At 38.5% G+C, this 26,852-nt stretch overlaps 4 non-coding genes across 4 annotated transcripts; 2 read left to right on the top strand and 2 right to left on the bottom strand.

Moving 5' to 3' along the window:
* Window positions 1–562: 562 nt before the first annotated feature.
* Window positions 563–669, top strand: LOC112761970 (small nucleolar RNA R71). The gene has a single exon (XR_003182335.1). It is a non-coding gene; the product is annotated as a small nucleolar RNA R71 (small nucleolar RNA).
* Window positions 670–12,601: 11,932 nt separating this feature from the next.
* LOC112760558 (small nucleolar RNA R71) lies at window positions 12,602–12,705 on the bottom strand. Its single transcript, XR_003180992.1, has one exon. It is a non-coding gene; the product is annotated as a small nucleolar RNA R71 (small nucleolar RNA).
* A 6,182-nt stretch (window positions 12,706–18,887) lies between these two features.
* Window positions 18,888–18,995, top strand: LOC112761094 (small nucleolar RNA R71). The gene has a single exon (XR_003181505.1). It is a non-coding gene; the product is annotated as a small nucleolar RNA R71 (small nucleolar RNA).
* Window positions 18,996–22,308: 3,313 nt separating this feature from the next.
* On the bottom strand, window positions 22,309–22,415 carry LOC112761880 (small nucleolar RNA R71). Its single transcript, XR_003182252.1, has one exon. It is a non-coding gene; the product is annotated as a small nucleolar RNA R71 (small nucleolar RNA).
* Window positions 22,416–26,852: the final 4,437 nt, after the last annotated feature.

Here is a 26,852-nt window from a genome sequence, read left to right as displayed (position 1 = left end):
CCACCTCTGATTTCCCTGATTATCTCTGCCTCCTCTGTTATTGTTTTCCCTCCAATTCTGGTTAGAATTATCCTGCCATCCATGGTTATGATTTCCACCTTGATTGTACCCTTGGTTGGGGCGGTCATAGAAGTTATGAGTGGATGCCACCATGTTATCTTCCTGCTGGAGTTGCGGGCATTCATCAGTATAATGGCTATAATCAGCACAAATTTTGCAAGCTCTCTAAGGGACTAACTGTTGACCTTGCTGTGCTAGAGAAGGTTGAGCTTGCTGAACTTGTTGTTGATTTAGATGCATCTGCTTCAGCAAGTTGGTCATTTCACAGATACTCTGAGCTAGAGCAGCAGTCTCTCTCCTAGAAGATACTTCTGTAACGGCTTTTGAACGGCCTTGTTTCTGCCTGTGGTTCCTAGTAGATTCAGCTAAGTCGCTGATCAATTGCCATGCCTCATCAGTGGTCTTGTACTTCTTCATAGACCCATTGCTAGCACTTTCCAATGTGGTCTTATCTTGGGGCCTCATGCCCTGTGTGATATAGCTGAGTAACACTATCTTGTCAATCCTGTGGTGGGGGCATGCTTCCAGAAGATTATTGAAGCGCTCCCAGTATTCAAAGAGAGTCTCGTTGTCATCTTGAACAATTGCGGAAATGTCTTTCCTCAGTTTATCAGTAACTTCAGATGGAAAGAATTTCTCCAAAAACTCTTTTCTGAGCGTATCCCAGTTGGATACATTTGCTAGGGGTTGAGTGTAGTACCACTCTCTTGCTTTTCCCTCAAGAGAAAATGGGAAAGCTTTCAATAAAATTGAAGTTTCATCTGCACCATCACGCCTGACAGTAGAACAGGCTGCTTGGAAATCTCTCAGGTGCTTGATAGGCTCTTGAGAAGGTAAGCCATAAAACTTGGGCATCAAATTGAGCAGTGCGGTCTTTATTTCAGAATCTGTAGCCACCGCTGGGTGATGCGCTTGAAACGGTTGCATTGTAAAATCAGGGGCTCCTTCCTCCTGGATAGTAACTCTTCTGGCTTCCGCCCTCAGAGAGGACTAACCGACGCCGAGCTCGCCTTATTCGTGAGATGGTTCTTTCAATCTCAGGATCGAATATTGGCAAGCGTGGATCAGGACGTGAACGCATCATCTAGCGAAAGAAACAAGCAGCTCATAGTAGCAAAACAAAATAAAATGCAAATAAATAAATAAAAATCCAATTAATAACTTTAGCACTCTATTGCAACTCCCCGGCAACGGCACCAAAAATTGATGCGGGCAGAAATTGACGAATAAAAAATTGTTAATTTATATACGTTGCAAGTATAGTCCTTAACTCACCAGAAATCTGCCTATCAATTTAAAAAGGTGTCACAGAAAATTGAAATTAAATTACTGGGAGTATGAGTCGCAGGTCATCTCCCAACGAGTTGCAGAAAGGCGTGCTATTTTATTAATCAGATATTTTCAAAAAGGTTTGAGTTGAGTAAACAGGAAATTAAATTGGTGAATTTGAATAATGTAAATAAAAGCCTTGACTGGGAGTTGATTAGTTGGAATCCCTATTATTGTTGGAATACTCTCAAGATTAATTGACAATTAAAGGTTGTCCTGTTTAGTTATCCCTTACTAGGTAAGGGAAAGTCAAACAAGTTGGAATGCTACGTCTATTCACAAGTTGCAATCCACTTAATTAAAAGAGATTGGTGTTAGTGACTAGAAGGCAATCCAACCATAAACCCAATTACAATTTTTCTTTCAAGCTTTCCAACTCAAAGGTTCCTTTCAATAAACTCCCCCATCAAGTTAGGGAACTACTCGCTCATTATGAATATAAAATTCATAGCATATGAAAAGGAATTAAGGAAAGACATTGTAAATAAAAATTGAATTAGTCAATTAAAAATAAAAGTGATCCTTGTATTAAATAACCCTAAAAATATTCCAATGGTAAAATTAAACAAAGCAAAGGACATGGAAGAGTAAAGCCAAGTAAAGAAAACGAACTAGAATGACGAAGTCTTGATGAGGTAATAGCTCTTTTCAATATCTCAATGCAAAAGCGAGAGAAAATTAAAATCCTAAGAACTACGAATGTGCAGAGAGAAAACCTAGGGGAGGAATAAAAACTAGATCTAAAACTAAAACTGTGTAGAATAAATGTTGTTCTTGGTTTCTGCATGTTCTCTGGCTCTAGTCTGCTGTTCTGGGCCAAAAACTGGGTCAAAATAGGGTCCAAAATCGCCCCAGCGAATTCTGCAGATTATGCAAATCGCGCACGTCACGCGATCGCGTCACTCATGCGGACGCGTCATTCGCATTGTTCCATGCCGCGCGGTCGCGTCGTTTACGCCTCCGCGTCGCTTGTGCTTTTTCATTCCGCGCGGTTGCGTGAGCCATGCGGCCGCGTCACTTCTCGCTGGTTGTCTCCTCAATTTCTTATGTTCCTTCCATTTTTTCAAGCTTCCTTTATAATCTCCAACTCATTCATGCCCTATAAAGCCTGAAACGCTTAACACACAGATCACGGCATCGAATGGAATAAAGGAGAAGTAAAATGTATAATTAAAAGTCTCTAGGAAGCATTTATTCAATCATGTAATAATTTCAGGAAGGAAATATAAATGCATGCTATTTTAATGAATAAGTGGGTAAGGATCATGATAAAACCACACAATTAAACACAATATAAACCATAAAATAGTGGTTTATCAAAGGCAGATGGGACAAATGGCTAAACAAATCACAGAAATGGATGAGAAGCGAGCAAATTCCTTCCCTAGTGACACAGAAGACAACCCAAGGGACAAAGGAAAAGCTACAAAATGGGAGGAGTGCAAGGCAATCACATTGAAAAGTGGGAAGATTATGAAAAAAGAAGCCATCATTCAGGAAAAAAATGACAGAGAAATTCCAAAAGAAAAGATAGAGGAGAGAAGTGACGAGGATCACAAGATCAAAGACTCACAAATCTCAAAGGAAAAACAAGAACATTCTTGAACCACAACTACAAGAGAAGAAGGAAGAGGTAAAGCCATATGTCCCCAAACTTCCATATCCTCAAAGGTTCAAGGGAGAAAACAAGGAGAAGCAGTACTCTAAATTCTTAGAGATATTTAAGACACATTGTATCAACATTCCTTTCATAGAAGCCCTTGAACAGACGCCACTATATGCTAAGTTTATGAAGGAAGTGTTGACAAAGAAAATATCCTTGAAAGAAGGACAAACTGTTGTGATGACCAGGGAGTGTAGCGCCATAATCCAAAGGGATTTGCCAAGAAAGAAGAAGGATCCAAGGAACTTTCATATCCCCTGCACCATAGGTAACATGACAATTGAGAAAGCATTTTGTGACCTGGGTGCAAGCATAAATCTCATGCCTCTATCTTTGATGAAGAAGCTCCAAATTCATGAACTGAAACCCATACAAATAGTTCTTCAAATGGCCGATAAATCCATTAAGCAAGCACTTGGGGTTGTGGAGAATGTGCTGGTAAGAGTGGAAAATTTTTTCTCCCAGCTGACTTTGTCATCCTAGACATGGAGGAGGACTGCAACACTCCTATCATTCTGGGGAGGCCCTTCTTAGCTATGGGCTGAGCATTAATAGATGTTGAAAAAGGAGAATTGATGGTAAGAGTACATGATGAGCACCTAGTGTTTCATGTCTTCAAGACCTTGCATGAGCCCAGTCAAGAAGAGGAATGCATGAAGGTTAATGCCAGAGATCCAAACTTGATGGAGGTACTCAATGAGCCACCTCCAAAGCATCTAAGCCCATGCTTGAAAGATAGAGAAGAAGTAGAAATGGTGTAACAGGCTTAAGAAGTCAAGAAGGAATTACAACCAAAGCCTCCATATGAGACCCTCAGCAAGAAACTTCCAAACACTGAGACCCCAATGCATGAATCATCTCTTGAAAAAGAGAAGAATCCCAAGAAGAAGGTGCCAAGAGGTTGGAGAGACAAGAAAATTCTGACTGAAGGTTTCTCACCAGGGGATAAAGTGATGCTAACCTACCAACCAATGGAAACATCTCCACACTTTTCTGGATATTACACATTGAACAAAATCCTCTCACTTGAACATGTGGAAATCATCAAGAAGGATAATGGAAGAAGGCTCACTGTGAGAGGGGACAAGCTGAGGCACTATGATTATCAGCCTCCCTAATAAGGGATAATCGTCAAGCTAGTGACGTTAAAGAAGTGCTTGTTGGGAGGTAACTCAACCTTAGGTAACTCTTTCATAGTCTTTCTAGAATAAATAGTTAGTTGAATTTCTATGTATTGCAAGGAATTAAGTTTGGTGTTGCACACCAAGGTGATTGTGCCAACAAAGAAACGAAAATCAAGGGTGAATGTGTGGTACTAAGTTTGGTGTTCCACCATTAACATCATTTGAGCACAAAGTAACCCTTGAGACAATCATGAATATCACAAATTCCAAACAATCATAGAACTCAAGTAACCTTGCATTTTGATAATGAGAGCTTTGAGTTAATATAGAATTTCCTCAAATGAATGAATTCTCATTGCAAGTATAGTTCTAAACCAACAAAGAATCCTCACATGCAAAAATATTGGTTGTCACAAGTACAAACCCCAATAAAAATTAACCGAAGTATTTAAATCTCGGGTCATCTCACAAGAAATTACAATGAAGTGGTCAATTATTGGCTATAAAGAAACAAGGGGTTTGATTTATAAAAGGGGCAATAAAATAAAAGACAAGAAAAGTAAATCAAGCAAGCATTTAAAGATGACAAGTAATAAAGAGAAGAAATTAGTAAAGAGAGACATTCATGGCAAGGATTGAGATCATAGGCTTTCCATCCTAGTCACTAATAACAATAATTAACAAGAATTTATCTTATTTCGTCATCTCTAATGTTGGAAGAAGGTGTAAGTTATCTTCCATGAGAGAAAGTCAAACAAGACTAGTTAATCTCAAGCCAAGAATCCTAATCAACTCACTAATTGAATTAGCAAGAGATTAGAGTCAATGGAAATAATATTAACTAACAACTCTAGATCACCAATCTAAATTGGGTATTAATGACCCAAGATTGCCCAATTACTCTTTCCAAGCCAAGAATGCTCAAAGTCTACTCTAAAGCCCAACCAAGCCTTTTGTCAAACACTTAGAAGGCATAAAAGGAAAGGATAGTAAAAGTGCAAGAATAATAAATCTACCAACTACCAATTGCAAGAAAAGTAAGATCACAACTCCAATCAACAATAAAAGAACATCAATCATCAAATTTCATTAAAAGAGATCCAAATCCAACCTGAGCATTCATGAACATAAAAGAAGCAAAAAAGTAAAATTAACAAAAGAACTAAGAAGAATGAAGTAGAAGAAACAAGAAATTGTAGAGTAAACAAGATGAAATCATGTAATCAAATCTAGATCTAAGAAAAATTAACCTAATCCTAACCTAATTCTAGAGAGAAGAGGGAGCTTCTCTCTCTAGAAAACTAACTAAAGGCTCATCATGACTATCTAAGTTCTCCCCCTTTGCTCAATATTCAATTCTGCATCAAATACCCTCAGAAACGAGTTGGATTTGGGCCTGGGCAGCTCAGAACTCGCCCCCAGCGATTTCACTTTAAGTGGGTCACGTGCCGAGCGTCACGCGTGCGCGTGGGTGACACGTGCGCGTCGCTGGCCAAAACCTCTACTCACGCGTACGCGTGCATGACGCGTGTGCGTGGCCCTCAATTCTCCAAAAGCTCATTTCTTCATGAATTCTCCCTTTTGCATGCTTTTCTCTTCAATTCTTCCATCCAATACTTGCCTTATGAACCTGAAATCACTCAACAAACACATCAAAGCATCGAATGGAATTAAAGTGAATTAAAATCACCAATTTAAGGGCCTAAAAAGCATGTTTTTACACTTAAGCACAATTTAAGGGAGAATTACAAAACCATGCTATTTCATTGAATAAATGTGGGAAAAAGGTGATAAAACCTCCTAAAATAATTACAAAATAAACCACAAAATTGGGGTTTATCAAACCTCCTCACACTTAAACTAAGTATGTCCTCATGCTAAAATCAAGAAAGGAGTAAAGGGTATCAACATTTATTCAATGCAAACTAACTATATGCAACCTATTTATGTGCAATCTATCTAAATGCAATCTATCTACATGAATGCATCTACTTGGTCAAAATAAATCAATTTCCAAGAATAGATATACAAGTACGAGGGCTAAAGCAATAACACTCAAAGCAAACCCACCATTGAATTGAATCATTGAAATTTTTACAAACTTGCAAGAAAAAATGATCCTGGGTGGAAACATGTAATTGAGCAATCAAACCCTCACCGGATATGTATCCGCTCTAGTCACTCAAGTGTATTGGGTTGATTCACTCAATTCTCCCCTAATCATGCTTTTCAATATTTGTTTTTCATCTAACAATCAACAATTACTTCATGCATGCATACAAATATCATGAGGACTTTCCCATAGGTTGTGATGGGGCTAAGGTCAAGGTAGGATGCATATGGTCAAGTGGGCTTGAAATTTGAATCTTTGATTAACTTAAACTTCCCACCTAACCTATGACAACCTATACAATTCTAAACAAACTTAACTACCCATTCTTCACTTTTTCACACACTCATGTATTCCCTTTTGATCACCACACATATGCATTGATTTTTATTGAACTTTGAACCTTGGGGCATTTTTGTCCCCTTTTTATTGCTCTTCTTTTTCTTTCTTTTTATTTTCTATATAATTTTTTTCTTTTTGTATATATTTATTTTTTTCTTTTATTTTGTGTATATATATATATATATATTTTTTTTCTTTCTGCAACAAAGTATATACAAAAGTATCAATGCATATGGTTTTACATTTGATTAACATATGAGTATGTACCCAATTCCCATGATTTTTAACAAAGATACAAAAATACACTTTTATCTCTACCCAATATTCCCAACTCTCCCAAAATCAAATAATGAACACTCTCACTAGCCTAAGCTAATCAAAGATCCAAATTAAGGACATTTATTGTTTTTCACTTAGGCTTGTAATGTGCTATAATTAAGAACAAATGGGTTAAGCATAGGCTCAAAATTGGTTAACAATGGAAGATAAAAGGTAGGGCTAATTGAAACAATGGCCTCAATCAGATAAATTCATGTATACACAAAATAATGGACATAAAGAATCAAACAAATCAAAGATTACAATCATAGGGAGAGAATAATGCACACAAGAATGAAAATAAGTAGTTATAAGATGTAACCACATCATTAAGGCTCAAAACTCACATGCTTGTGTTCTTAGCTCAAAAATCATGTTCCACAATATGTAGTTCAAGCAAGTTCTAAAAAAAAAGATTTTTTCAATCAATTCGGGTGCCCTAGAGATAAAAATCCTTGGAGAATCTCATTATTTGACTAAGCTTATTATATGCATATGCAAAATAAGAAAATGCAACTAAAAATCCTACAAGACCTAAGAATGGAATGCAAAAGTGTTAGGATTAGAAACTTGTCACCCAAAAACGCCGATTGGTCGGACGACCTCCCTACACTTAAAAGTTTGCACCGTCCTCGGTGCACTCAAAGATGAGCAAGGGGTACGGCGACTCTTTGAATTGCCACCTTCAACTGGCAAATCAATCGGTGCTGCGTGTTCTTCCTCCCGCATCCATTTTTGCTTATGGTGCATTAGTCATGAAAAATAGAAATTAACACCGTAAGATAAGAACATAAAAAAGTAAGGAAGCATAAGTTGTTGGAATGAGGTACATTACTAGAATGGAGTGAGTGAATTAGTGTGACATTAGAGAATAGTGTGTGGGTTCTAAGTTGTATACGGTTTAAAACACATACACACTAGCATAAAAAGCTATGTCACAATTACACAAAAGAAAGCATACACTTCACTCATTCTAGTGTGCTTGAAATACTTTAAAAGACTTGTAGGTTAAGGCAACCAAACAAGTAGTGAAGAAGCATGAAAGCATTCAAGCGAAAATCAAGCAATCGTGTATTGGATAATGAATGGACATTGATTGATGTGCAAGTAAACTTAATGAACATAATGGTATATGAAACTTAGACATCAAACAATGACACATTTTGGAATTTTTTTGCAACACCCAAGTGACATAAAAGTGGAACACATGGGTGCTATGGAACTTAGGGGAAAGAGATATAAGAGTTAAGATCAATCACATAGCAAGCATGGTCCACAAAGCTTAGGAAGCTCAAAAATATGTCACTAGGTAAGCTTTCGATCCAATTCCGCACACACACAATCTCAATGCATGAAACAGGTGATGTGGATAAGGGTAAATCATAAACAAGCATCACCTAAAAAAATGCATTGACAATGTACAATTGCCTAACAATAGATGATGAATGCATGGTGGCCAAAACATGCAATTCAAAGAGTTTAAGATGCATGAAGGAAATGTAACAAGTACTTGGTATTCAAAAGCATTAAGCATGAAAAGTTCTGAACCAAGTAACCAAATATAACCTCAACAAAGAAATCGAACAATGACAATTAACAACAATGAAGTTAAACTAACATCGTATTAGTAATAAGCAACAGTAAATAGTAAACAAGATTAGTAATCCAACACTTATAACAGAAAACAAAAGTTAAATAAAAATTAGACTAACTAACTAACTAAAAGAAATGGTGTTACATGGTGTTTGGTAGTGTTGGATGATGTTTGAAGGGTGGAAAGAAAAGAAGAGAAAAGGGAAGAAGGAGAGAAATGGAAAGAAGATGAGAAAGAAGATGGTTGATGCAGGGTAGCCCACGCATGCACGTCAGTGACGCGTGGGCGTGGAAATGGCGAAATGGGAGTGATGAGCGGATAATTTATACGCTTTTTGGCACAGTTTTTAGGTAGTTTTTAGTATATTTTAGTTACTTTTTATTATATTTTTATTAGTTTTTAAATAAAAATCACATTTCAAGATTTTACTATGAGTTTGTGTGTTATTGTGTGATTTCAGGTATTTTCTGGCTGAAATTGAGGGACCTGAGCAAAAATCTGATTCAGAGGCTGAAAAAGAACTGCAGATGCTATTGGATTCTGACCTCCCTGCACTCGAAATGGATTTTTTGGAGCTATAGAAGCCCAATTTGTGCGCTCTCAATTGCGTTGGAAAGTAGACATCCTGGGCTTTCCAGCAATATATAATAGTCCATACTTTGCCTGATTTTTGATAACGCAAACTGGCGTTTAAACGCCAACTTTCTACCCTATTCTGGCATTAAAGCTGGAGTTAAACGCTCAAACTGGCACCAAAGCTGGCGTTTAACTCCAAGAAAAGCCTCTACATGTGAAAGCTTCAATGCTCAGCCCAAGCACACACCAAGTGGGCCAGGAAGTGGATTTCTGCATCATTTACTCATTTTTGTAAACCCTAGGTTACTAGTTCATTATAAATAGGACCTTTTACTATTGTATTTTCATCTTGGTTATTCTGGTTCCCCCTCTGGGGCCGAAGCCAATGAACACCATTATCACTTATGTATTCTCGACGGTGGAGTTTCTACACCCCATAGATTAAGGTGTGGAGCTCTGCTGTTCTTCATGAATTAATGCAATTACTACTGTTTTTCTATTCAATTCAAGCTTATTCTTGTTCTAAGATATTCATTCACACACAAGAACATGATGAATGTGATGATTATGTGACGCTCATTACCATTCTCACTTATGAACGCGTGCCTGACAACCACTTCTGTTCTACATGAAAACGAGCTTGAATGCATATCTCTTAGCCTCGAGATTAGAGTCTTCGTGGTATAAGCTAGAATCAATTGGCAGCATTCTTGAGATCCGGAAAGTCTAAACCTTGTCTGGGGTATTTTGACCAGGATCTGGGATGGGATGACTGTGACGAGCTTCAAACTCGCGAGTGTTGGGCGTAGTGACAGACGCAAAAGGATCAATGGATCCTATTCCAACATGAGAGAGAACCGACATATGATTAGCCATGCGGTGAAAGCGCATTTGGACCATTTTCACTCAGAGGATGGACGGTAGCCATTGACAACGGTGATCCCCCAACATACAGCTTGCCATGGAAAGGAGTACGCATGATTGGATGAAAGCAATAGGAAAGCAGAGGTTTAGAAGCAATAAGCATCTCCATACACTTATCTGAAATCCTACCAATGAATTACATAAGTATTTCTATCTTTATTTTATGTTTTAATTATATTTTAATCATCAAAATCCCATAACCTTTTGAATCCACCTGACGGAGATTTACAAGGATGACCATAGCTTGCTTCAGGCCGACAATCTCCGTGGGATCGACCCTTACTTACGTAAGGTATTACTTGGTCGACCCAGTGCACTTGCTGGTCAGCTGCACGGAGTTGTGTGAAAAGTGTGCGATCACGATTTCGTGTACCAAGTTTTTGGCGCCGTTGTCGGGGATTGTTCGAGTTTGGACAACTGACGGTTCATCTTGTTGCTCAGATTAGGTAATTTTATTTTATTTTAAGCTTTTATTTTTTTTATTTTATTTTCGAAAAAGAATTTTTTTTTTCAGAATTTTTAAGAATGAATTCTAGAGTTTTATGATGATCTGTTGAAGTCTGGCTGGCTATGAAGCCATGTCTAATCTTTTGGACCGAGGTTTCAACTTATCATCACAAGAGCTTATTGATTTCTATCAATCTTGTTGTTGAATATAATGATCTGCTAAAGCTTGGCTGGCCATTGGCCATGTCTAGTGTTTTGGACCGAAGCTCTCACTGAAAGCTTGGCTGGCTAGTAAGCCATGTCTAATTCCTAGACCGAAGTTTTAGACTAACATTGCATGATTCCTGGAATTCTCATTAAGAATTTTGAATTCCTTATTTTCTTTTTCCAAATAATTTTCGAAAAAATACAAAAAAATTAATAAAACCATGAAAATAAAAAAAAAATAATCTGTGTTTTTTGTTTAAGTCTAGTGTCAAATCTTTAAGTTTGCTGTCAATTACATGTTTTTCTTTTTCTTGCATTTTTCGAAATTTTATGCATTATATTCTTCATTGATCTTCAAGTTGTTCTTGATGATTTTCTTAATTCTGATCTTTAAATTCTCTTGTTTTGTGTCTTTTGTTGTTTTTCATATGCATTTTCAAATTGTTATTGTCCCTAGTATACAAACTTCTAAGTTTGGTGTCTTGCATGCATTATTTGTTTTGATCTTGATTTTCCATGATTAGTTTCATTCTGTTGTTTTTCATCATTAAAAATTCAAAATTTTTTTTCAAAATTATGTCTTTTCAAGTCAATAATACAGAGAATTGAAGATTCAGAACCTACAGCAGAGGAATTACAGAGAAAAATCTGGGCGTTTAAAACGCCCAGTGAGGAAGGAAAACTGGCGTCTGGTTGGGTGTTAAACGCCAGAATGGATACCATTCTGGACGTTTAATGCCAGGATGGCACAGGAAAGGAGATTTTGTTTTCAATTCAAATCTTTTTCAAATTTTCATAACTTTATAAAATCAAATCTTTTTCAAATCATATTTTTTCATCATATCTTTTTCAAAATCAAATCTTTTCCATTTTTCTCTCACTATTTTTGAAAATTCTTGCTACCAATTAATGATTTGATTAAAAAATTTCAAGTTTGTTACTTCCTTGTTAAGAAAGGTTCAATATTTGAATTTCAGAATCATATCTTCTTAATCACATCTTTTTCAAAATAATTTTCAATCATATCTTTTTGATTGTTAATTTTAAAATCTTTTTCAAAATCACTTAATCACTTTTCTCTCTAATTTTTGAATTCTAACCACTTTTTCAAGATTCTTTTTAATTATTTAAAAATTTTAGTTTTATTTCAAAATTTGTTTTAAAAAATTCTTCTCCCTCCTCACCTTTTTCTATTTAAGGACTAACACTCCTCCTCTTTTAGCAATTCGGACTCACTCCCTCTCTATAAGTTCGAATTCTCCTCTCTACCTCATCCTTCTATTCTTCTTTTCCTCTGACACCTCAAGGAATCTCTATACTGTGATATAGAGGATTCCATACTTTCTTATTCTCTTCTCTTTCATATGAGCAGGAACAAGGACAAAGGCATTCTTGTTGAAGCTGATCCTGAACTTGAAAGGACCTTAAAGAGGAATCTAAGAGAAGCTAAAGCACAACTCTCTGGAGAGGACCTAACAGAAATTTTCAAAAAAGAAAAAGACATGGCAGCCGAAAATAACAACAATGCTAACAATGCAAGGAAGATGCTTGGTGACTTCATTGCACCTTCTTCTGACTTCTGTGGAAGGAGCATCTCAATTCCTGCAATTGGAGCAAACAACTTTGAGCTTAAGCCTCAATTAGTTTCTCTAATGCAGTAGAATTGTAAGTATCACGGATTTCCATTGGAAGATCCTCATCAGTTTTTAGCTGAATTCTTGCAAATCTATGACACTGTTAAGACCCATGGAGTTGACCCTGAGGTCTACAGACTTATGCTCTTCCCTTTTGCTGTAAGAGACAGAGCTAGGACTTGGTTGGACTCACAACCTAAAGAAAGCCTGAACTCTTGGGAAAAACTGGTCAATGCCTTCTTGGCAAATTTCTTTCCACCTCAAAAATTGAGTAAGCTTAGAGTGGAAGTCTAAACCTTCAGACAGAAGGAAGGCGAATCCCTCTATGAAGCTTGGGAAAGATACAAGCAATTGATCAGAAGGTGTCCTTCTGGCATGCTTTCAGAATGGAGCATCATATGTATATTCTATGATGGTCTGTCTGAACTGTACAAGATGTCATTGGACAACTCTGCTGGTGGATCTCTTCATCTGAAGAAGACGCCTGAAGAAGCCCAGGAACTCATTGAAATGGTTGCAAATAACCAATTCATGTATACTTTTGAAAGGAATCATGTGAATAATGGGACAACTCAGAAGAAAGGAGTTCTTGAGATTGATACTCTGAATGCTATATTGGCTCAGAATAAAATATTGACTCAGCAAGTCAATATGATTTCTCAGAGTCTATCTGGAATGCAAGCTGCAACAGGCAATAATAAAGAAGCATCTTCTGAAGAAGAAGCTTATGATCTTGAGAACCCTGCAATGGAAGAGGTGAATTACATGGGAGAACCCTATGGAAACACCTATAATCCTTCATGGAGAATTCATCCAAATCTCTCATGGAAGGACCAACAGAAGCCTCAACAATGATTCAACAAAAATAATGATGGAAGAAATAGGTTTAGCAATAGCAAGCCTTTTCCATCATCTTCTCAGCAACACAGAGAATTCTTAGCAGAGTCTCTCTAGCTTAGCAGCCATAGTAAGTTTCATGACTGAAACAAGGTCCTCCATTAGAAATTTGGAGGCACAGGTGGGTCAGCTGAGTAAGAAAGTTACTGAACTCCCTCCTAGAACTCTCCCAAGCAATACAGAAAAGAATCCCAAGAGAGAGTGCAAGGCCATAAATATGTCCCACATGGCCGAATGTATAGAGGATGGAAAGGCAGTGATTTCCACTGAGGAAGACTTCAATGGACGTCCACTGGCCTCCAAGGAGTTCCCTAATGAGGAACCAAAGGAATCTGAGGCTCATATAGAGACCATAGAGATTTCACTGAACCTACTTCTGCCATTCATGAGCTCTGATGAGTATTTTTCCTCTGAAGAGGATGAAGATATTGCTGGAGAGCAAGTTGCTAAGTACCTTGGAGCAATCATGAAGCTGAATGCCAAGTTATTTGGTAATGAGACTTGGGAGGATGAACGTCCATTGCTCATCAATGAACTGAATGATCTAACTCAACTGAAATTACCTCAGAAGAGACAAGATCCTGGAAAGTTCTCAATACCCTGTACCATAGGCACCATGACCTTTGAGAAGGCTCTGTGTGACCTAGGGTCAAGTATAAACCTCATGCCCCTCTCTGTAATGGAGAAGCTAGGGATCTTTGAGGTGCAAGCTGCAAGAATCTCACTAGAGATGACAGACAATTCAAGGAAGCAGGCTTATGGACTTGTAGAGGATGTCTTGGTAAAGGTTGAAGGCCTTTACATCCCTGCTGACTTTATAATCCTGGATACTGGGAAGAATATGGATGAATCCATCATCCTTGGCAGACCCTTCCTAGCCACAGCAAAAGCTGTGATTGATGTTGACAGAGGAAAGCTGGTCATTCAAGTGAATGAAGCATGCCTTGTGTTTAAGGCTCAAGGATCTCCTTATGCACACATGGAGAAGAAGCATGACAAGCTTTTCTCAATGCAGAGTAAAACAGAGCCCCACGTTTAAACTCTAAGTTTGGTGTAGGGAGGCCATTATCAAGCTCTGAGTATCTGTGAGGCTCCATAAGAGCCCACTATCAAGCATTGACATTAAAGAAGCGCTTGTTGGGAGGCAACCCAATTTTTATTTATCTATGTTAAATTTCTATTTTCTATTGTTATTTTATGTTTTTTTTAGGTTGATGATCATGTGAAGTCACAAAAACAACTGAAAAAGCAAAAATAGAATAAAAAATAGCATTAAAAATAACACACCCTGGATGATGATCTTACTGGCGTTTAAACGCCAGTAAGGGCAGCAGAATGGGCATTAAGCGCCCAGTCTGGCACCATTCTGGGCGTTTAACGCCAGAAAAGGGCACCAGACTGGCATTTATCACCATAAAAGGGCAACAAGCTGGCGTTTAAACGCCAAAAAGGGAAGAAAAACTGGCGTTAAACGCCAGAAATGGGCAGCAACCTGGCGTTTAACGCCAGGATTGGCACTCCAAGGGGCATTTACACGCCAACATGGTGCAGGGATGAGAAATCCTTGACACCTCAGGATCTGTGGACCCTACAGGATCCCTACCTACCTCAACTCTCTCTCGCTTCTTTACACTTTCCAATAACACCCTTCCCCAAATACCCCTCACCAATCACCTCCACCACTCTTCTCCATACTCTCTTAACCATTCACATCCATCCATCATAAAACCCCACCTACCTCAAAATTCAAATTCAAACCATTTCCCTCCCAAACCCAACCCCTACTACACAAACCCTACCCTCTCTTTCCACTCCTATATAAACCCCTCTTCACTCCTTCATTTCCACATATCACAAATACTACTTCTCCCCATTGGCTGAACCACTAAACTCCCTCCATCTCCTCTATTTCTTTTTCTTCTACTCCCTTATTTCTTCTTTTGCTCAAGGACGAGAAAACCTTCTAAGTTTGGTGTGGTAAAAGCGTTGCTTTTTGTTTTTCCATAACTATTTATGGCACCTAAGGCCAGAGAAACCTCTAGAAAGAGGAAAGGGAAGGCAAAAGCTTCCACCTCTGAGTCATGGAAGATGGAGAGATTCATCTCAAAGGTCCATCAAGACTACTCCTATAAAGTTGTGGCCAAGAAGAAGGTGATCCCTGAGGTTCCTTTCAAGCTCAAAAAGAGTGAATATCCGGAGATCCGACATGAGATTCGAAGAAGAGGTTGGGAAATTCTCACCAATCCCATTCAACAAGTCGGGATCTTAATGGTTCAAGAGTTCTATGCTAATGCATGGATCACCAAAAACCATGATCAAAGTATGAACCCGGACCCAAGGAATTGGCTTACAATGGTTCGGGGGAAATACTTAGATTTCAGTCCGGAAAATATAAGGTTGGCATTCAACTTGCCAGTGATGCAAGGAGATGCACGCCCTTACACTAGAAGGGTCAACTTCGATCAAAGGTTGGACCAAGTTCTCATGGGCATATGTGTGGAAGGAGCCCAGTGGAAAAGAGACTCCAAAGGCAAGCCGGTTCAATTGAGAAGGCATGACCTTAAACCTGTGGCTAAAGGATGGTTGGAATTCATCCAACGCTCAATCATTCCTACTAGCAACCGGTCTGAAGTTACTATAGACCGGGCTATCATGATCCATAGCATCATGAATGGAGAGGAAGTAGAAGTTCATGAGGTTATATCCCTAGAACTCTACAAGGTGGCGGACAAGTCCTCTACTTTGGCAAGGTTAGCCTTCCCTCATCTCATTTGTCACCTCTGCAATTCAGCTGGAATTGAAATAGAGGAAGACACCCTCATTGAAGAGGACAAGCCCATCACTAAGAAAAGGATGGAGCAAGCAAGAGAGCCCACTCATGGACCTCAACAAGAGCATGGGGAAATTCCTCATCATGAAATCCCTGAGATACTTCAAGGGATGCATTTTTCTCAACAAAATTATTGGGAGCAAATTAACACCTCCCTAGGAGAATTAAGTTCCAACATGGGACAACTAAGGGTGGAGCACCAAGAGCATTCCATCCTCCTTCATGAAATTAGAGAAGACCAAAGAGCCATGAGGGAGGAGCAACAAAGGCAAGAAAGAGACATAGAGGAGCTCAAGCGTTCCATTGGATCTTCAAGTGGAAGAACTAGCTGCCATCACTAAGGTGGACCCGTTCTTTAATCTCCTTGCTCTTATTTTTCTATTTTTCGAAAATTATGCTTTATGTTCTATCTATGTTTGTGTCTTTATTATATGATCATTAGTGTCTTAGTGTCTAAGCCTTGAAGTTATGATTGTCCTATGAATCCATCACCTTTCTTAAATGAAAAATGTTTTTAATTTGCAAAAGAACAAGAAGTACATGAATTTTGAATTTTAAAATAGTTTAATTATTTTTATGTGGTGGCAATACTTTTTGTTTTCTGAAAGAATGCTTGAACAGTGCATATTTTTGAATTTGTTGTTTATGAATGTTAAATTTGTTGGCTCTTGAAAGAATAATGAAAAAAGTCTAAGATAGCATAAAACTGATTAAAGATCTCTAATACAATAGTAAAAAGTCCTATTTATAATAAACTAGTTACTAGGGTTTACAGAAGTAAGTAATTGATGCATAAATCCACTTCCGGGGCCCACTTGGTATGTGCTTGGGCTGAGCTTGAATGTTACACGTGTAGAGGTCAATCTTGGAGTTGAACGCCAGTTTGTAACATATTTCTGGCGTTCAACTCTGGCTTGTGACGTGTTTCTGGCGTTTAACTCCAGACAGCAGCGTAGAACTGGCGTTCAACGCCCTTTTACATCATCTAAACTCGGCCAAAGTATGGACTATTATATATTTCTGAAAAGCCCTGGATGTCTACTTTCCAACGCAATTGAAAGCGCGCCATTTTGAGTTCTGTAGCTTCAGAAAATTCGCTTTGAGTGCAGGGAGGTCAGAATCCAACAGCATCAGCAGTCCTTCTTCAACCAGAAAATACCTGAAATCACAGAAAAACATACAAACTCCTAGTAAAGTCCAGAAATGTGAATTTAACATAAAAACTAATGAAAACATCCCTAAAAGTAACTAGATTCTACTAAAAACATACTAAAAACAATGCTAAAAAGTGTATAAATTATCCGCTCATCACAACACCAAACTTAAATTGTTGCTTGTCCCCAAGCAACCGAAAATCAAATAGGATAAAAAGAAGAGAATATACTATAAATTCCAAACTATCAATGAAACATAGCTCCAATCAGATGAGCAGGACTTGTAGCTTTTTGCCTCTTGAATAGTTTTGGCATCTCACTTTATCCATTGAGTTTCAGAATGATTGGCATCTATAGGAACTCAGAGTTCAGATAGTGTTATTGATTCTCCTAGTTCAGTATGATGATTCTTGAACACAGTTATTTTATGAGTCTTGGCCGTGGCCCTCATCACTTTGTTTTTCAGTATTACTACCGGATACATAAATGCCACAGACACATAACTGGCTGAACCTTTTCAGATTGTGACTCAGCTTTGCTAAAGTCCCCAATTAGAGGTGTCCAGGATTCTTAAGCACACTCTTCTTTTGCTTTGGACCTTGACTTTAACCGCTCAGTCTCAAGTTTTCACTTGACACCTTCACGCCACAAGCACATGGTTAGGGACAACTTGGTTTAGCCGCTTAGGCCAGGATTTTATTCCTTTAGGCCCTCCTATCCACTGATGCTCAAAGCCTTGGGATCCTTTTTATTGCCCTTGCCTTTTGGTTTTAAGGGTTACTGGCTTTTTGCTCTTGTCTCTTGGTTTTAAGAGCTTTTGGCTTTTTCTGCTTGCTTTTTCTTTTTCTAATTTTTTTTTTGCCCTTTTTTTTTCTGCAAGCTTTGTTCTTTGCTGCTTTTTCTTGCTTCAAGAATCATTTTTATAATTTTTCAGATTATCAAATAACATGTCTCCTTATCAACATTCTTTCAAGAGCCAACATATTTAACATTCTTAAACAACAACTTCAAAAGACATATGCACTGTGCTGTAAGCCTGGATGTCTACTTTCCAACACAATTGGAAGCGCGCCATTTTGAGTTCTGTAGCTCCAGAAAATCCGCTTTGAGTGCAGGGAGGTCAGAATCCAACAGCATCAGCAGTCCTTTTTCAACCTCTGAATCTGATTTTTGCTCAAGTCCCTCAATTTCAGCCAGAAAATACCTGAAATCACAGAAAAACACATAAACTCATAATAAAGTCCAGAAATGTGAATTTAACATAAAAACTAATGAAAACATCCCTAAAAGTAACTAGATTCTACTAAAAACATACTAAAAATAATGCCAAAAAGCGTATAAATTATCCGCTCATCACATCTCCTTCTTGTTGAGGGGCTTGGGCTTGAATGGCTGAGACTTGATTCGGCTCCATCTTCTTGGTTAAGTCTGCTAGTTGCACAGTGATCACTTTGTTTTGGGGTAACAAGGCATCCATGGAATTGAGCTCCATTACTCCTCTCTTCTGAGTTCTATCTGAAGCATAGAAATATTCATTCTCAGCCACAGTCTCTATGACATCTATGGCTTCTTCAATGGTTTTCTTCTTATTGTGTGAGCCTCCTAAAGAATGATTCACTGCTTGCTTTGACTCATAGGATAACCCTTCATAGAAGATGTGTAGTTGTACCCACTCATTGAACATATCTAGTGGGCATTTCCTTATCAAATCTTTGAACCTCTCCCAGGCCTCATAAAGTGTTTCACCATCTTGCTGTCTGAAAGTCTGCACCTTAGCTCTTAGTCTGTTGACTCTCTGTGGAGGGTAGAATCTTACTAGGAACTTGTTCACAACATCATCCCACGTGGTTAGGCTCTCCTTAGGAAATGCTTCCGACCACTTTGCTGCCTTATCTCTAAGTGAGAAAGGGAACAAAAGTAGCTTATAGGTGTCAAGGTGTACACCATTCGACTTCACAGTGTCACAAATCCTCAAGAATGTAGTGAGATATTGGTTTGGGTCCTCTTGGGCAGCTCCTCCATATGAACAATTATTCTGGACAAGTGTGATGAGTTGAGCTTTCAACTCAAAGTTCATAGCATGGATTGTTGGTTTGAGAATGCTGCTGCCACAGTTTCCTGGATTTGGGTTGATGTAGGAGTCTAAGACTCTCCTCTCTTGCCCAACATGATTGCCAGCATCCTCTCCAATATTGTTATGTACTTCTTCCTCCATAGTAGCTTCTAGATCTTCCTCTACTACTTCCTCTGCAACTATGCCTTTGCCTCTTGCTTCCCTCCTTAATCTAAGAAAGGTCCTCTCAGGTTCACTATCGAAGGAGGATGAAGTCTCTCCCCTTCTACCTGTCATACATTCAACAAACAGCAAGCAGAGAGCAAGTGAAGGAATCACTCTTGTTAAGATTAATGGTTAGCTTGGTTGATGCAATTAATCAAATAGTTAGAAGAATGAAAATATGAACAATGAATAACTAAGATGATCAAAGTAAAAAAAAGAAAACAGAATGGAAAGAAAAATTAAAGAACTAAAAGGAAAATAATAAGGTAATTAAATTGTTTAATCTAGCTCTCCAATCAATTTAATCATTGTCAAATTCAAACCAATCCCTGGCAACAGCGCTATAAAACTTGATGAGTCAAATTCACCTCCATACAAAAATTGATGAATCCGTTCTTTTGGCAAGCGCCCCAAAATTATCGTCAAGTAATAACCCACAGTGGAGTGGGATCGTATCCACAGAGATTGGTAGATTTGAGCAATTTTAATCAATTGGTGAATTAGTCAGGCTAAATAGAATTGATTGTGATTGCAGAATTATAAATGGGCAGAAACATAAATGGCTCAAAAGTAAATGAAAGCAGTAAAGTGCAGAAAAAGAAATGGCAATAATGTAAAGTGCAGAAACATAAATGACTTAATTGTGAATGGGAATGGGGATTTGCAGAATGTAAAGAAAACTATAAAGAATGTGGAAGATAAGAATAGGGGAATTCATTGAGATCAGGAGATGTTGTTTCTTTGGATTAAATTCAGCTCATATCTACTTCAATCATGCAACTCATTGACCTCTTGGCAATCATGATTGATTGAGCCCCAATCCCTTGGTGACTCAATCTCTCAGATCTTGATCAATAGCCAATTCCTTGGTCTAATTGCTCATGAAGAGAGATATGCTTGGTCCCTGATTATACCACACATCATCATAGGTCCAAGTAGAGGGAGGATTATATGTCACCATATCCAAACACCAAAACCCAGATCCTACTCAAGTGTGAGAAGGGATTTCTAGCTTGGTTTCATGTTTCCTTTTCCAAGGTTCCCATGAAACCCATTTTTCATTCAATCTCTTTTCCAATATAATTGAACACTAGTCATTAAAACGAAATTCCTTCTAACAAATCAAAGAGAAGATGAAGAGCAATTCAAACGAAATTCCTAATTCTACCTTGGCTCTAAACCCATTTCAAAGCAATGTACCATAATATTTATCATTTAGTTCATGAATTACAACGATTTAATGATGCAAGTCATCAGGTAGATAGAGCCAAGGTAGAATTAGGAATTTCGTTTGATTTGCTCTTTATCTTCTCTTTGATTTGCTAGAAGGAATTTCATTTTAATGCTAGTGTTCAACCATCTTGGAAAAGAGGTTGAATACAAAATGGGTTTCATGGGAACCTTGGAAAAGAAAACATAAAACCATGCTTGAAATCCCTTCTCACAATTGGGTAGATCTGGGTTTTGGTGATTGGATATGGTGACATATAATCCACCCACTATTTGGATCTTTGAGGATGTGTGGTATAATCAGGGACCAAGCATATCTCTCTTCATGAGTAATTAGACTAAGGAATTGGCTGATTATCAAGATTTGAGAGATTGAATCACCAAGGGATTGGGTTCAATCAATCATAAATACCAAGAGGTCAATGAGTTGCATAATTGAAGATGACATTTGCTTGATAATGAATTTCTCCTATTCTTATCTTCCATATTCTTTATAGCTTTCTTTACATTCTGTTATTCCCCATTCCCATTTATAATTCACTCATTTATGTTTCAGCACTTTATATTCTTGCCATTTACTTTCCTGCACTTTACTACTTCTCTTTACTTTTGAGTCATTTACAATTCTGTTCATTTATAATTCTGCAATCACAATCTATATTGCTCAGCTTGACTAATTCACCCATTGATTAAAATTGCTCAAATCTACTAATCTCTGTGGATTCGACCCCACTCCTAGTGGGTTATTACTTGACGATATTTTTGGTGCGCTTACCAAAAGAACGGATTCATTATTTTATATGGGTAGCTAGATTAAGCACTTTTAATTACCTTGTTAATTCTTTTAATTTCAGTTCTTTAATTTTTTTCATTTTTTTCATTTGATCATTTCAGTTGTTTATTGTTTATACTTCCATTTTTTTTACTGCTCTATTAACTATTTGATTAATTGCATCAACTAAACTAACTACCAGCTTTAACAAGAGTGATTCCTTCACTTGTCCTCTATTTGCTATTCGTCGAATGTATGACAGGTAGAAGAGGAGAAACTTCATGCTCTTTTGATAGTGAACCTGAGAGGACCTTCCTTAGATTAAGGAGGGAAGCAAGAGGCAAAGGAATAGTTGGAGAGGAAGTAGTGGAGGAAGATCTGGAGGTTACTATAGAGGAAGAGGCACATAACCATGTTGGAGAGGATGCTAGCAATCATGTTGGGCAAGAGAGGAGAGTTCTAGGCTCTTACAACAACCCAAATCCAGAAAACTATGGTAGTAGCATTCTAAAGCCAACAATTCATACTAACAACTTTGAGTTGAAGCCTCAACTCATCACATTTGTCCAGAATAATTTCTCATTTGGAGAAAGTGCCCAAGAGGATCCCAACCAACATCTGACTACATTCTTGAGGATTTGTGACACTGTAAAGTCAAATAGTGTACACCCTGACACCTACAAACTACTTTTGTTCCCCTTTTCTCTCAGAGACAAGGTAGCAAAATGGTTGGAAGCATTTCCCAAGAAAAGCTTGACAACTTGGGATGATGTTGTGAACAAGTTTCTAGCAAGATTCTACCCTCCACAGAAAGTCAATAGATTGAGAGCTGAGGTGCAAACCTTCAGACAGTAAGATGGTGAAACCTTTTATGATGCCTGGGAAAGATTTAAAGACTTGACAAGGAAATACCCTCCGGATATGGTCAATGAGTGGGTGCAACTGCACATCTTCTATGAGGGACCATTATATGAGTCAAAACAGGCAACATATCATTCTTCAGGGGGCTCACTTAATAAGAAGAAGACTATTGAAGAGGCCATAGATGTCATAGAGACTGTGGCCAAAAATGAGTACTTCTATGCCTCAGATAGAACTCAAAAGAGAGGAGTGATGGAGCTCAATTCTATGGATGCTTTGTTAGCCCAAAACAAAGTGACCACTGCACAACTGGCCGCTTTAACCAAAAAGATGGAGAAGAACCAAGTTTCAGTTGTTCAAGCCCAAGCCTCGCCATTAGAAGGAGATACACCAAAAATTGAATGTGAATGGGAGCAAGCTAACTATGTGAACAATTCTTCTAGACCATCATATGATCCCAATGCCAAGACATACAACCCAGGTTGGAAGAACCACCCAAATTTTGGGTGGGAAAACCAACAAAATCACAGCCAAGATCACAAACTATACCAATCTAACCAATACAACAACCATAACCCCAATCACCAATCAGGCAACAACAGACCCTATCACAACTCACAAAATACACCCTACCACAACTCACAAAATACATCATACCACTCCATCCAAAAACCACACAACAACTACCATCAAGATACATGGTCCTCAACCATGCAACCATGTGATATCAATAGCAACTTTACAAAATTAGAGGCTGCCATAGCACAACTGATAGCACAACTGACAGGGACCGTTTCCACTATTTTGGAAAAACAAATGCAGGCTAACAGGAAGATAGATGCAAACCAAGAGGAGTTCAGATCCAACATAAGGAACCAGGGGGAAGCTATTTCAAAACTGGAAGCACAACTAGGGAGCCTATATAAACAAATACCAATACCTACACATACATTCCCTAGTGATACCATGGCCAACCTAAGAGGGAAATGTAAGGCCATCACACTAAGAAATAGAAAAGTTGTGGAGGAATCACTCCCAAGTCAAAGCAACCAAGGAGAATAAGCTACAAATGACCCTGAAACCAAGAATGAAGAAGAGTCTCCTGCACCATCCCCACCAAAGCAAGTCCTAAAGCCTTATGTGCCAAAGACACCCTATCCACAAAGGCTGAGGAAGGATGGGAAGGACAGCCAATTTTCTAGATTCCTGGAAATCTTTAAGAAGTTCCAAATCAACATACCTTTTGCTGAGGTATTGGAGCAAATACCACTCTATGCCAAGTTTTTAAAGGAGCTCATGACAAGGAAAAGAAACTGGGGAGAGAAGGAAACCATAGTGCTAATAGAGGAATGTAGTACCATCATACAAAAGAAGCTTCCCCAAAAGATGAAAGATTCTGGGAACTTTCAAATCTCCTGCATCATAGGGGATATCAACATTGAGAAAGCATTGTGTGATCTGGGAGCTAGCATCAACCTCATGTCCTTGGCCATGATGAAAAGAATGAGGATTGAAGAGGCCAAACCAACAAGACTGGCACTTCAATTGGCTGATAGAACATTCAAGTTTCCTCATGGGGTAGTGGAAGATTTGTTAGTAAAAGTAGGAGAGTTCATCTTTCCAGCTGATTTTGTTGTGCTGGATATGGAGGAAGAGGCTAACACATCTATCATCCTAGGAAGGCCATTCCTAGCTACTGCCGGAGCTATAATTGATGTTCAAAAAGGAGAGTAAGTCTTGAGATTGCATGAAGAGAAGATGGTTTTCAATATCTTCAAAGCCATGAGTTATCCCAAGGAATCCATAGGTGAATGCATGATGGTGGACACAATGGAAAAGATATTTCAAGGAGTTTTGGAAGAAGAACAATGTGAGGAAGCCATGGAGCTAGAGCATCAAGCATCAGGTGGAGAAGTACCACAAGAAACCATGGAAGATTCAATCATGTTGAACCACACAAGCAATAAGAAAGTGGAAGCACCAAAACTAGAGTTGAAAGCCTTACCTCCTAGCTTGAAGTATGCTTACTTGGGTGACAACAACACATACCCAGTAATCATCAATTCAAGCTTGAGTGAGGGACAAGAAGAGGAACTTATCCATGTGTTGAAGCAACACAAGGATGCTATAGGATGGACACTTGCGGATCTAAAAGGGATTAGTCCTTCAATGTGCATGCACAAAATTCTCCTTGAGGAAGATGCCATGCCCTCAAGGCAGCAACAAAGAAGGCTAAACCCAACAATGAATGAAGTAGTCTAGAAAGAGGTGTTGAAGTTGTGGCAAGCAGGGGTGATTTACCCAATCTCAGACAGCCCTTGGGTAAGCCCAGTGCAAGAAGTCCGCAAGAAAGGAGGGATCACTGTTGTCCCAAATGAGAAGAATAAATTGATACCAACAAGAACAGTGACTGGCTGGCGCATGTGCATAGATTATAGGAAGCTTAATGAGGCTACCAGGAAGGATCACTTCCCCCTACCTTTCATGGATCAGATGCTAGAAAGACTTGTGGGACATGAATATTATTGCTTCTTGGACGGTTATTCTGGCTACAACCAAATAGTTATAGACCCCAAGGACCAAGAAAAGACCTCATTTACTTGTCCCTATGGTGTCTTTGCTTATAGGAAAATGCCCTTTGGATTGTGCAATGCACCTGCAACATTCCAAAGGTGCATGCTCTCTATATTTTCAGACATGATTGAAAGATTTATTGAAGTGTTTATGGATGACTTCTTTGTATTTGGTGATTCATATTCTAATTGCTTACACCACTTAGCCTTGGTGCTAAAGAGATGCCAAGAAACCAACCTCGTTTTAAATTGGGAGAAGTGCCACTTTATGGTTACGGAGGGAGTAGTTCTTGGTCACAAGATCTCAAAAAGAGGCATAGAGGTGGACAAGGCCAAGATGAAAGTGATTGAAAAATTGCCCCCACCATGCAATGTCCAAGCAATTAGAAATTTCCTAGGACATGCTGGGTTTTATAGAAGGTTCATTAGAGATTTTTCAAAGATTGCTAAACCTTTAAGTGATTTTCTTGTCTATAATGTACCTTTTATCTTTGATAGAGAATGCATGCTAGCCTTTGATGAGCTTAAAAACAGACTTTCCTCTGCACCTATCATAGCACCACCTTGCTGGGATCTACCTTTTGAGTTGATGTGTGATGCATCGGACTTTGTTGTTGGTGCTGTTTTAGGACAGAGGAGAGATAAGTTGGTGCATGTTATTTATTATGCTAGCAAAGTTCTTAATGAGAATCAAAGGAATTACACTACTACAGAGAAGGAACTTCTTGCCATAGTCTTTGCATTTGATAAGTTTATATCATATCTTATTGGTTCTAAAGTCATTGTGTTTACTGACCATGCAACTCTCAAATATTACTTACCAAACAAGAGTCCAAGCCTGGATTGATAAGGTGGATCTTGCTGCTTCAAGAATTCAATATTGAAATCAAAGATAGAAGTGGAGTAGAGAACAAGGTGACTGACCACCTATCATGAATCCCACAAGAAGAAGACGAAGCACAACAACTTGCAGTGAATGAGAGCTTCCCTAATGAGCAGTTGATGATGGTCCAATAAGCTCCTTGGTTTTGCAGATATAGCCAACTTCAAGGCCATTGGGGAATTACCAACCAACATCAACAAACACATGAGAAGAAAGCTATTCAAAGATGCTAAACACTACATTTGGGATGCCCTATTTGTTCAAAAAGTGTGCTGATGGGATCTTGAGAAGATGCAGTTCCCATGAGGAAGGACGAGAAGTCCTCTGGCAATGCCATGGATCTACATATGGAAGCCATTTTAGTGGAGAAAGAACTACAGCCAAGGTGCTATAGTGTGGGTTCTTTTGGCCAACAATGTTCAAGGATGCAAAGGACTTGGTGATAAGATGCAATGAGTGTCAAAGAGCTGGAAGCCTACCCAAGAAAAATGAGATGCCACAGAGGTTCATCATGGAACTGGAATTGTTTGATGTGCGGGGGATTAATTTCATGGGACCATTCCCATCCTCATACTCAAACAACTATATATTGGTGGCTGTGAATTATGTGTCAAAATGGGTAGAGGCAACAGCTACATCAACCAATGATAACAAAGTGGTGATTAACTTCTTGAGGAAGAATATATTCAGCAGATATGGGGTTCCAAGAGCTCTTATAAGTGATGGAGGGACTCACGTTTGCAATAAGCAACTTGAGACAATCCTCCTTAAATATGGTGTGAAGAACAAAGTGGCAATCCCATACCATCCACAAACCAACGGTCAAGCTAAAATCTCAAACAGAGAGCTCAAGAGAATCCTTGAGAAGACTGTTGGAAACTTAAGAAAAGATTGGTCCAAGAAACTGGATGATGCATTGTGGGCCTATAGGACAGCTTTCAACACACCCATTGGCATGTCTCCATACCAATTCGTGTTTGGAAAAGCTTGTCACCTACTAGTGGAACTTGAACATATAGCATTTTAGGCTCTAAAGATGTTTGATG

This window comes from Arachis hypogaea, chromosome 16 (genome assembly GCF_003086295.3).
Source record: "Arachis hypogaea cultivar Tifrunner chromosome 16, arahy.Tifrunner.gnm2.J5K5, whole genome shotgun sequence".
NCBI lineage: Eukaryota > Viridiplantae > Streptophyta > Magnoliopsida > Fabales > Fabaceae > Arachis > Arachis hypogaea.
This window is presented reverse-complemented; position numbering and strand designations above follow the sequence as displayed.